General features: G+C 37.6%; 1 long non-coding RNA gene across 1 annotated transcript; it reads right to left on the bottom strand.

Moving 5' to 3' along the window:
- Nucleotides 1–10149: 10149 nt before the first annotated feature.
- Nucleotides 10150–10764, bottom strand: LOC134805437 (uncharacterized). The gene is made up of 2 exons (XR_010146288.1): nucleotides 10715–10764; nucleotides 10150–10286 (listed from the first exon to the last, which is right to left on the bottom strand). It is a non-coding gene; the product is annotated as an uncharacterized LOC134805437 (long non-coding RNA).
- Nucleotides 10765–12436: the final 1672 nt, after the last annotated feature.

Below are 12436 nucleotides of genomic sequence, written 5' to 3' on the forward strand. Positions count from 1 at the left end.
AGAGCTATCTGTGCTACTTGGGAATGCACCGAAGGACTGGTGTTGTTTTGTTAAAAATGAATTTCCGTTGATGTACTGTGTTCATATGAGTAAAATTGGCATTATTAAGTCAGAGTGATATTTATTTTAAGATGTCCTACAATGATTATTATCACATTTGACACATTTTTTTAATGCCAGATAATTTCCCCGTAAATTGATATTGATGACAATAGTAGTGATACTGTCGAGCAATGAATTAGAGCTGTTGTGATTTGTGTTTTTGATGTTTGAAATTGTTCTGTTTTCACATAAATTTGAGAGTATCCGCCAGATGGAGGCGATGATTAATGGAGTGTATCCGCTAGATAGCGGCGATGATTACTGATTATTTTTATTAAGTCGTTGCTCGATGGACTATTTTTGACTAGAGAATTGAGGATTGTTAAAGTAATTTTGAACAATCATTTTTTCTGGTTTGATTGATAACAAAGTTTGATTTTAATAGTAATTTGAGAGAGACCCAAATTGTGGGTCAGGAATGACCGAGCGATGAGATACTGTGCTGAGTATTTTGTTACAGAATCAAATGCATACACCCACACACGAGGACGTGTGTAGCGCAGGACGGCCGTGTCGGAACCTGACACCAGAAAGACGTATTGCAGCGTTATAGTTCATTATTTTAGACGCCTGTATAAAATCGATTAGCAATGTTCAGCTACGTATTATTTGGTTGTAACGAAATAAATAAAGTTGCGTAGAGAGTAACGCCGTCTATTGGCGCATTGTTGAAATAAAGTTGCGTAAGTAACGCCGTCTATTGGCGCATTGTTGAAATAAAGTTGCGTAGAGAGTAACGCCGTCTATTGGCGCATTGTTGAAATAAAGTTGCGTAAGTAACGCCGTCTATTGGCGCATTGTTGAAATAAAGTTGCGTAGAGAGTAACGCCACCTATTGGCGTGTTGTTGAACTGAGATGACAGGTAGAAGGCTTTGGAACGTCGAGAGGTTTCTCTCGAGTGAGCGTAGGCACGAGTTGGCGTTTTTGTCGGTATGTTGGTAGACTGGTCGAGCAGGTTTGCCAACTTGACTGAGGCGGGAGCGGAGAGGCTCCGCCGCTGGTAGTTCTTCTTGATCGGACCGCGCTAGAGATCGGACGTACTCGTTAGCCAACCTCGTGCCTAACTCGCTACGTTCCTGAAGGCTTATACCTGAAGGATTATTCTGATAGCTTATAGAATCCCGCGTTCTTTAACCATTTAGCTAAGTGTTTTATTTCAAGTGTTATTTTGATTTCTTATGTTTCATTAGAAGCTTACTTTTGTGAAATAAAGAAATGATGTGTTATGTGTTGTTTTAACTTGTTTTGAAAAGATTTGTCCCTCTGAGTTTGTTGCCGGTCCCATATAGGGCTAAATCTTCTCATGTTAGAGGCGTAGGGTTGGGGCCGGCCTAGTTTGACTTGAATAAAGATTTAAACGGTTTCTTTTTACTTTCATATCGCTCCCTTGAGTTAAACATGGCAATTAGTTCTTTTAAACATTTAGTACTGAAGTATAGTAGGCACTAGTATGGTTAACGAGTCCTAAGGTTTATTTCATGCACTGGTAGCATGGTAGCATACTGGTTTAGCTGTGAAGTAATACATTATCGTACTACCCCACGCGCCCACCGCCTTTGAGACCATCCGTATTCGACATGTATATTATAAACCAACTGCTCAATATTACACCTGGCTCCATACATCTGGCGCGACTTCAAGTATGGACTCGCGTGCGAGAACGCAACTCATGCTAGACCGCCAGAAGCTCTACCATGAGTTCCGTGAATGACAGTCGATAGTGAGAAAGTTAAGGAAAATGTATGGAGTAATTGTACAGTGCCTCTACCGGTTACCTAAAGAACTAAAAATTTCAATTGGTACCATGAGTTACAAACGTTTTAGGTGTGTTTTCCATACGTGCCTAACTTCACACTTAAAACGCTCTCTTTCTAATTATATAATGAAAACTGAGCCAGAATTATTCTACGTAAATACTTTACGCGAGTAAACGTGACGATGTTATCGAAAAATACGTGCGTTTCCAACGTGACATTTCTGTCAACTTTTAAGCACAACAAATACAAGATTTTTCACGACTATCCATGTAATTTTCAACGTAATATGTATTAATTTATAACAGTACGTGAACTTCAAGCAAAACTTTAACGGATAAATCAATTAATAGCTCGAAAAAAGGCTGATTTAGTACAAAGGTAATGAGTTATACTTGACATCATATTTTCCTATTTCTACTGTTTAGTTCTACAGTTTTTGCTTTTAGACAAGAACTTCCAAAACCACATTTCCATAAAAACTCGGATGGCATCCTGCGCATGTACAAGAAGATCGTTCATCGCATGGTATAATAATATACTCCGCCTGGTACTCCATTCCCGTCTTTTCTAGGTCACCTAACTGACACGGGCTTACGTCATATTACTTGATACTTAGAATTGATAACAGAACACGTTCCAACAGTTTTTCGAATTTTTGTCTGTTTGTCTGTTTATCTGTTTATCTGTTTGTCTGTTTATTTGAACGCGCATCACGTGAAAACGGCTGAACGGATTTTGATGAAAACTTTACTAATCTGTCGAGAAAATCCCCGGCCAGGTTATAGGCTATAAAAATTCAACCCCTAAAAGGGGGGGTAGCCACAATACTCGATTGACTTAAGTTTGCCCCTGAATCGTATGGCGCTACTTAGGAAGGAGGGGCAAACTTTTTTCAAATATGTGTTAACACTATAGAGTACCCTGGTAAACTAAAAAATTGTCGCGCTCGCTTCGCTCGCGTTTTCAATAACTTTCTAAGATATGATAAATGTGACATTCGGGTGGCGACTGCAGCAGCATTAGGTACTCTGTTGCAACGTTACTGCTGCAGCACTGTCAATTTTCGTGATAAAATGATGTGACTGATTTCCATACTAAAAGTAAAAATGTACAACTGTCTATCAAATTGCGTTTTTTTATATCGAAAAATTGTCGCGCTCGCTTCGCTCGCGTTTTCAATAACTTTCTACGATATGATAAAGGTGACATTCGGGTGGCGACTGCAGCAGCATTAGGTACTCTGTTGCAACGTTACTGCTGCGGCACTGTCAATTTTCGTGATAAAATGATGTGACTGATTTCCATACTAAAAGTAAAAATGTACAACTGTCTATCAAATTGCGTTTTTTTATATCGAAAAATTGTCGCGCTCGCTTCGCTCGCGTTTTCAATAACTTTATAAGATATGATAAATGTGACATTCGGTTGGCGACTGCAGCAGCATTACTCTGCTGCAACGTTACTGCTGCAGCACTGTCAATTTTCGTGATAAAATGATGTGACTGATTTCCACACTAAAAGCAAAAATGTACAACTGTCTATCAAATTGCGTTTTTTTATATCGAAAAATTGTCACGCTCGCTTCGCTCGCGTTTTCAATAACTTTCTAAGATATGATAAAGGTGACATTCGGGTGGCGACTGCAGCAGCATTAGGTACTCTGTTGCAACGTTACTGCTGCGGCACTGTCAATTTTTGTGATAAAATGATGTGACTGATTTCCATACTAAAAGTAAAAATGTACAACTGTCTATCAAAATGCGTTTTTTATATCGAAAAATTTTCGCGCTCGCTTCGCTCGCGTTTTCAATAACTTTCTAACATATGATAAAGGTGACATTCAATTTTCGTGATATAATGATATGACTGATTTCCATACTAAATGTAAAAATGTACAACTGTCTATCAGATTACGTTTTTTTATATCGAAAAATTGTCGCGCTCGCTTCGCTCGCGTTTTCAATAACTTTCTAAGATATGATAAAGGTGACATTCGGGTGGCGACTGCAGCAGCATTAGGTACTCTGTTGCAACGTTACTGCTGCGGCACTGTCAATTTTTGTGATAAAATGATGTGACTGATTTCCATACTAAAAGTAAAAATGTACAACTGTCTATCAAAATGCGTTTTTTATATCGAAAAATTTTCGCGCTCGCTTCGCTCGCGTTTTCAATAACTTTCTAACATATGATAAAGGTGACATTCAATTTTCGTGATATAATGATATGACTGATTTCCATACTAAATGTAAAAATGTACAACTGTCTATCAGATTACGTTTTTTTATATCGAAAAATTGTCGCGCTCGCTTCGCTCGCGTTTTCAATAACTTTCTAAGATATGATAAAGGTGACATTCGGGTGGCGACTGCAACAGCATTAGGTACTCTGTTGCAACGTTACTGCTGCGGCACTGTCAATTTTCGTGATAAAATGATGTTACTGATTTTCGTACTAAAAGTAAAAATGTACAACTGTCTATCAAATTGCGTTTTTTTATATTGAAAAATTTTCGCGCTCGCTTCGCTCGCCTTTTCAATAACTTACTAAGATATGATAAAGGTGACATTCGGGTGAGGACTGCAGCAGCATTACTCTGTTGCAACGTTACTGCTGCAGCACTGTCAACTTTCGTGATAAAATGATGTGACTGATTTCCAAACTAAAAGTAAAAATGTACAACTGTCTATCTAATTGCGTTTTTATATCGAAATATTTTCGCGCTCGCTTCGCTCGCGTTTTCAGTAACATTCTAAGATGTTCATGATAAAGGTGACATTTGGGTCATTAGGTACTCTGTGGCAACGTTACTGCTGCGGCACTGTCAATTTTCGTGATAAAATGATGTGACTTTCTCAGCTGAAATGCAGCAATGAACGCCACTCAATTTACCAAAAAAAATTAATATAATCTTGATGACCCTAGGGAGAGGGGGCACCATGGTCTAGAAATACTTAGGGCATCAAAATATCTTAATCCGGCACTGGTCGTTTGCGGAGTCAAACGATTTGGGACTCGCATTTTATATGCATTACCATGCCTTCCCGAAAAAAATCGAATCATTCGCTAAAGTCTCGCAACGCATTGAGGTTACAAGTGGTCTTCCTCAGGAGTCTGAAGAAGACCACGGTAAGTGGCGCTCTAGCCAGGCAGGCCGCTTCGCTTTCGCTCGCGCGCGTATACCTTACTGGATCGTCCGATATACACCTACTACTCTGTCGTTTAAATCCTTAGAGAATATAACCAACGGAGACGCCATGTCTATAATTTTCGGTACAAAATAGTCTGGCGTTTTTTGCGGGGGAGGGGCACATCAAATGTGTACCTACTGATTTTCGTACTAAAAGTACTACGTAACGTAAACATAGCCATGTCAGATAAACGTCGGTTGACCATTGGCCGCCTATTTTCGACAGAGGGGAACGCCTGTTAATGACCACTCCGCTTGGTTATATTCTCTAAGTTTAAATCACGTGTAAAATTTGAATAAGGGCGAATAAAACTATTGATTTTGGAGTGTAGTTTTATTTAGTGGTACCTAATTGTAAAATATTTTATCTGGACTTCAGTCCTCTAGCATATATCCATAGAGGGAGAAAAATTAGGATTAGAAATTAGCCGCTTGCTGACACAGACCGAATTACACGCGGGCGAAGCCGCGGGCACAGCTAGTATGATAATATGCGATAGCGCTATATATAGCGGCCATGTTGTTGTGACGTAGCCCCGTGTCACTCTGGGAATGGAAGACCATGTTTTATTAGACTATGGTTCATCGTTCGTATGTATGTGGAAGTTACTTATAAATTAAGTCAATACAAGGAGCGGTAGATAGGCATGTTGCTGTGTGCACATAACACATAGTAACACATACTTACCGCAAGACCTATTGTTTTTGAAATAATTCCTACGTATTTTTTATTAGGAAGTGTAATTATCTTAAATAAAATGAAACGTACAAATGTTCTGTGAGTTTATTTATTTTTCTTTACTATAGATTATTTTCCGTTCATGTTCAAAGTTTTGCTGTGTGGTTAAGAGTTTGCATGTCTCAGTTTAGCAACAGGAAATATAAAACTTTCTTCTAAAACTTTTGCTGGTGGTTCAAAATCTGAAAATTTAAATTAGTTTTAAACATATTCACTGCCAAGAACCCGCTGCGTGGATGAACCCACCGTTTTTGTATTGGAAATGGGACGCTTGGCACTGAAAGTGTTAAAATCGAGATCATTTACCATAAAATTTAGATCGCTATTAAGGTCGTACGCGTTAGATAACGTTACTTAGCAGTAGGAGACCTATTTTAATACAGATTTCTTCTTAAGTTTGTACTATTTTCAACATAATAATCTTATTTATGTAGCCAAAAGTAGCATGTATAATTGCAAACCTCACTTGCTGCTGGCATGTTACTGACTTTACGTTATGATATTATTTTGAATTTTAAATGTTGGCTTCGAGACCGCCAAGGAATGGATATATAAGCACTACGTTCTATGAATGAAAAGGCCATGGCCTTCATAGGTGGAGAGTTATGGACTGTAGGGTCTGTAAGTTTGTAATTTAAAGATCGTCAGTAGGAAAAAAATAGTTTTATTGAGTAAACCACGAAACGTACATTGTTATAGGAAAGAAATTGATGAAGTGCCGTTATGGCAACGAAAATAACAATATTCTTATGATTTTAAATATGGAACCTTTAGTTCGTTTTTCAATGTTGCTAACATTATTGCGCCACGAGATTAAATAAATTTAAATGCGTATGTTAACATGAGCAACATTTAACAGGAGTCACTATAATTAAATTATATACTTATTACTTATTTTTAAAGAAACAACTGATGGTTAATCAACACAAATCTTAACAGAATAAATAAATATGTGTAAGCTCTTAAATACATACATATGTAATAGGCACTTTAGACACTTATTAAAAACTAAAGATTAGGCTAAGTTATATTCTATAAACGCTTTTTAAAAATCAAAAACTGTTACTTATGAAAGCAGAAGAATATAAATGATCGTATTAGATTCATAATCGTTACATATTTGCCGTAACTTATTTTTGGAATGTGGTTTTCAATTAGGAGACGCATAAAGTTTGTTTACCGAAAAACGAAACGAACTATAGTTATTTAAAATAATATTTTATAGATTAAAATTTTTTTGAACACTAATATATGTAGAAAATAAAGAAAACTTAGATTCACATTCATATGCCTCTATATTAAATTGTAAGTACTTAGGTAAACTAATGTCATCATTAAAAAAAAAAAAAAACATTCCAACCTTAATTTGTAAAAATTTATGCAAGAAATAAAAGGCTTTTTTATTTTTATTTTATTTTTATATTCTATAGGCAGTACACATATTTTTGTAATGGACCTATTGTGAATATGACCGCTTTACCAAGTGTCACTCAACTGCGCGTACTATGCCGTCCTTCCCCGGGAACAAGTTAGTTACCCTCGCCATGGGCTACTCGAGAGGAGGTGAATTGTCACTACGCATTATGATTAAACTACGAATACTGAACTCGCACGAAGCAGTGAACCGTGGTGTAGGCATGAAACACATCAGGTGAGTTGTGGCAACCGGATTCAGTCTGAAACACATTACACATTTATGTATAATCTTTTTTACAGTGGTTAAACTTTCTATTATACAGTGCCTTTGTTATGAATAACATAAGATTACATTTTGTCCTGTATCTAGTAAACATATATGCTCATTTCTTATAATCAAGTTTCTAATGAAGACTGTTTTGGCAATATTGCAAGATGCTGCACAGTATGAGCAAGCGACGCGTTTTGCAGTCGACCACCAGTTTGCATAATGCCTTCGCTATCAAGGAAGGGAGTCAGTAGCCTTAAATTACGTTTAACTTGCTTGTGAGATTGCAGCATCTTTAAGTCAACTGAAAATAATTGAGCTTGCTCATGTTTGACTATTAACATGAGAGTCTTGTTGAGTTCGACTATGGTTAAGAAGCCCTTAAGGTTCTGAGAAGTCGGTTTGACATTATTGCAAAACCTAAGGATATATTCAAGAACACGAGTCATTTTTGCTATAGTAGAGAACTTTCTTCTTTATCTTTATTATTTCAGAGATCAGGGTGGTGCGCTGTGTTAGAGCACTGGTATGATCAGCTTTCAGTTCAGGCAACTCAGTGGGCACAGGTGAATATTCTGAAAATATACAATCTTCATTATGCAGGATTAATTGCCCATGCCCATCATGATATTTTGTGAAAAGAGCTTGATTCTGTTGCACATGCAACCTCTTTTCTAGATTGAGAAATCCACTGAGTGCTAAGTGAAAAGATTTTCCTAACTCAGAGTTGATTTGCTCTAAAGGGACCTTATTGGGCAGTGAGACCTCATATTTATTATCTGCTAGCTTTGTAGATTCCCTAAAAGGTTTTTCGCAATAGTCTTGCTCTGGTATTTTATCTAAGAAAATCTCAGGCACCTTTTCAGTTTCCCCAAATGCACTTGACAGGTCGCTTGGATTGCATTCTCTACAAAGCAAAGATATTACCTGTTTGGATTTTTTTCTTGCAGGTAGCTGCATTCGACCACCATTGATCACGCCAAATGATGTCTGCACTAGTGTAGGGCCTCATGGCGTAGCGGCGCATGCTAGTGAAGTACTCGAAGCTGCAGCACTCGAGGTTGTAAAGCTCGGTGCGGAAGTACTTGCACTGCCCGCAGTTACAATGGGCTGTTTGTTTGCTTGGTCTCCATTATTCTTCGTCTGCGTCAGAAGAATCTGAAAGAAGACACCAGCATCTAGCAGCAAATCCACATCACCACGCTTATTAAAATTCTCATCGGCTAGTTTGCAGTTAGTAGGCAATGTAATGTGTGACTTGTTAATAAGAATCTGTGGCAACTTTGTTGTTATTTTATCAACAACCTTGCAATTGACATTTGTTTTGAATGGATAAACAGCAGAATGCACATCAAGGTTGATACATTTGTCAATCGCATGCTTGGCATTATTGATACCAGTTATTTTAGAACTAGTATTTTGCATCGGTAATCCCAATTTATCCACAATCTTCTGTGTAATGAACGATGCCTGTGAACAACCATCTAATAAAGCCTGGTAATATATAGCTAACCCTGACTTGGTAATTAGTTTCACACGAGCAGAAGGCAAGAGTATATGGGTTAGATTCGATGTTGCAGACAAGGTTACAGGAGTAGGAGACTCGTCTTGATGCAACAAGCTGTTATGCTGTAGCTTGCATACAGTCAGCAGCAGAAGTCGCCAGGTGCTCAAAGAGAGGTAAACGTTTAAACTGTCAAAAAGTTGTTGACTGTCATGGTAGTATTTACTTGTGAGCGCTCAACGTGTCACAAATATCTTAACAGTCGCTATTCATTAATTTCTACACTTACATCAAGTCATTGATACCTTAGCTGTCATAAAACCACTGGTATCTAAGCGGTCAACGTGTCAAATATATATGAACAATATGGAAAAATAGACGTTTAAAACATACAAGTATGGTCGAAAATTGAATGAAGAATAGCCATGCTAATTTCAGGTAAAGCGTTTTGACAATCATCGAAAGCAGTACAGTCTTGTCATCACATACATGTATCTCACGTTTTGCCCTTCAACCATTTGATAGGGGCCTCTCGGTCAACTTACTGCAAACTATTTCTTTTAGCAGAATCGTCAAAACGACACATAGCGAAAGCTAACTCAAGCCGAATTTAGAGCCAATTGTCAAGGCACGTTGTGGTCTCAGTAACAGAAGTTTGCTTTTCAAAGCAGAGACCGCGGGTTCAAATCTCAGTCGCACGCACCTAGAGATTCCAGCTTTTTATTTTTTTTTGGTTTAATCGTTATTATTAATTTGTGTCTTCTGGTTTTATATTAATTTCGCATTAGTTTATATAATTTTTGAAGATATGTCACATGTAGCGTATGTAAGACTTCCTAACAGGACGTTGTAGGTTTGAACCCGCAGTGGGCGTTCCTTAGATTACTCCTGTGCGGAATGCCATTTGATGTTTACTGCTAGGTAATACTAACAATAAGTTCAAAGATATATATAACTCCGTATACTCTATCCTCTCTGCTAAGTTGTAAAAACAAAATTCGTCATTCCTATGGTCAACAGTTCGCATATTACGTATATGCATGGCAGTGATGTTTTTATCGCATACATCTATAGAAGAGGAGGCACCGTTCTTGCGGATCATGAGTCCAACCAACAAAATAAAGAGAGGAGTTATAGTTGGATATGTTTAACACCTTTACTGCCCGTGCTCCTCACGTGGGGCCACGGCTAGCCTCTATTACAAAGCCATAAGGTTTACATGTCAGATTGGGACAGTGAACGTGTTACGTTTCAATTCAATTATTTTCTCCTTCGTTCTTTGATCGATTCGGGGCATCGTATTTTAGTACTATACAGGTTGGCCCATTTAGATCGGTCAGTATGGGAAAATCTAAAACTATAAGACATACACCGATCTCTTCTTAGGAACCATGACACCGATTTTAGTAACAAGATAAACTGCATTCATATATTAAAAAAAATTTATGTAAACTTACTTACTTACTAAAATAAATTAAAGGATATGAAAACAATGCATTTTATTCATTTCAGACATCATGTTTCATAGTAACATTTACTGCTTAAGACCTACACAATCGATATCTAAATAGAAATAGTCTTAAGTAGTTTTATTTTTCAAAACGTTCGGGGTTCGATTCCCGAGCTGAGTACACAGTTTTTCTTGTTACTAAAATCGATGACATGATTCCTAAGAAGAGATCGGTGTATATCTTATAGTTCCGATTTTCCCATACTGACCGATCTAAATGGGCCAACCTGTATAGTATATTTTAGTACAATAAGCGGGCTAAATAAATATATTAACATAAGTATATTATATGCTCTATGCGGGCTAAATAAATATATTAACATAAGTATATTATATCATCGAGAGAGGGCGCCACTGCTTCCGAATCAACACTAGCTCCGTATTAATAAATCAGTATTTATTTAAATCTCCGTTCTTTACGCTCCAATACAGTGAAATCAAGATGTTTTACCAACAAATCATCACTACAAATGAAGGGAACGTTAACAACAAGTGTTTAGTGAGGAAAAAGTGTTAAAAAAGAAATAGACCGTTAGGACACAAAAGTGAAATTTAAGTGAATTATTCGAACAACAAAGAACATTTTTTTGCCGGCAAGAGGCATTTGTGACGGACCAGTGATCAAAACATTTAACTGTGTAACTATTAAACGAAGTGTACTTAAAAATCTTTATAAAAATAACCTCGTTAACTTCAAAAAAAGTGCACGCCACACGCGCCGTCATCGTGGGAAAGAACCTTTGAATATAGCGCCATCTGTTGCAAACTGCAAGAAACACTCCGCTTTACTGCGTACGAGTACACTCTAGTCGCATATACCATTCCCGCAACAAATAATCGATCTACTACTCGCTAGAGGGCACTACTTACACCATAACAAACAGTACTCAGCTGTCAGTGTCAAAACTTGTCGACATGGACGAGCTAAAACAGTTATTAGAAAAAATCCAAAAAGACCTCGAAGAACAAAAAACCGATATGAAAAGCATGGAGTCTAGAATAATAACGGACATAAACACAAATATAGATCAAAAACTTGGCAGCCATGCGAAGAGAATCACAGATATCGAAGTAAAATTCGACGAGCAACAAAAAAGGTTAGATTTCATGGACCGTAAACAGAGGGAACGAAATATCCTTTTGTTCGGAATGCCGGAGCAAGAAAAATATTACTCGGAACTGGAAACATTAGTGCTAAACTTTATCAACGACAAGCTAGCAGTGACGTGCGACATAAGCGAACTTGAGAACGTATCAAGAATTGGTAGGCGAAATGACAAAACGAGGCCTATTCGGATTACACTTACAACCATGGGAAAGAAGATACAAATTTTAAAAGTGAAGAACAAAAAAGACATCGCCCCTTTGTATTTAAAAGAAGATTTCACACCCAAAGTTTTGGAGAAACGAAAGGAACTTCAAGAACAAGCTAGACAGGAATGGCAAGCCGGCAAACAAGTTTTTATTAAACATGATAAGCTCATAGTGAAGGAAAAGAACAAAAAAAGGAACCTGTCTATTTCTCCCAAAGAGAAAGAAGAAGGAAGACACTATGCCAACCCATGCATACAGGCAAACAAGAAAAACAAAATAACACCTAGAGAACAAAACAACACAAATATTAAACAGTTTTTTTCAAGAAACACGGGCCAGCCTGTCAACAACAACTCACCTCGAGAAAAATCACCTCACCGAACTGAATAGCAACGAACCAGGGCCCCCTCTAAAACCTCACCTTCGCTGTCAAACACCAACCATGACAGAAATCTCCCACTACGGCTCGTCCCCGCGGGAGAGTATGACGACAACCTCCCAGTACAACCCTCAAGAAAACCAAGAAAATTGAATAAACTATACATATGTACCTACAATGTCAGAACACTATCCTCAGAAGAAAAAATGTTAGAATTAAAAAATGCACTTTCCGAAATCAAGTACATATGACATAA

This window comes from Cydia splendana, unplaced genomic scaffold, assembly GCF_910591565.1.
Source record: "Cydia splendana unplaced genomic scaffold, ilCydSple1.2 scaffold_10_ctg1A, whole genome shotgun sequence".
In the NCBI taxonomy this organism is placed as follows: domain Eukaryota; kingdom Metazoa; phylum Arthropoda; class Insecta; order Lepidoptera; family Tortricidae; genus Cydia; species Cydia splendana.